Raw genomic sequence first — 358 nt, forward strand, 5'->3', positions numbered from 1 at the left:
TCTTTTTAATTTAAATTGTTTAAATTTGATTGAAAATATCCTTTAACAGCTTGTTAGATATTCTATTCTTAAGGTGTTAAGAATATAATTGACGGAATAATCTAATGCAAGTGTTATAAATTTTTAGTTCACAGTCAAGGATACTTCATTGGCTATGATTTATCCGTGTAGACTGTTATCTATATTTATTTTTACGGATTAGTATGAGATATTAATAAGATGGAATGGTAAGTCTCATGTCATATAACAAATATGGTGAGCACTTATAAGATAAGTAGGCTGAATCAGTAACTTTAAGATGATATGTATATGGAGTTTACTCTTGTCAATACATTATCATCTAGATCATAATAGTTCA

This window comes from Hevea brasiliensis, chromosome 14, assembly GCF_030052815.1.
Source record: "Hevea brasiliensis isolate MT/VB/25A 57/8 chromosome 14, ASM3005281v1, whole genome shotgun sequence".
In the NCBI taxonomy this organism is placed as follows: Eukaryota; Viridiplantae; Streptophyta; class Magnoliopsida; order Malpighiales; family Euphorbiaceae; genus Hevea; species Hevea brasiliensis.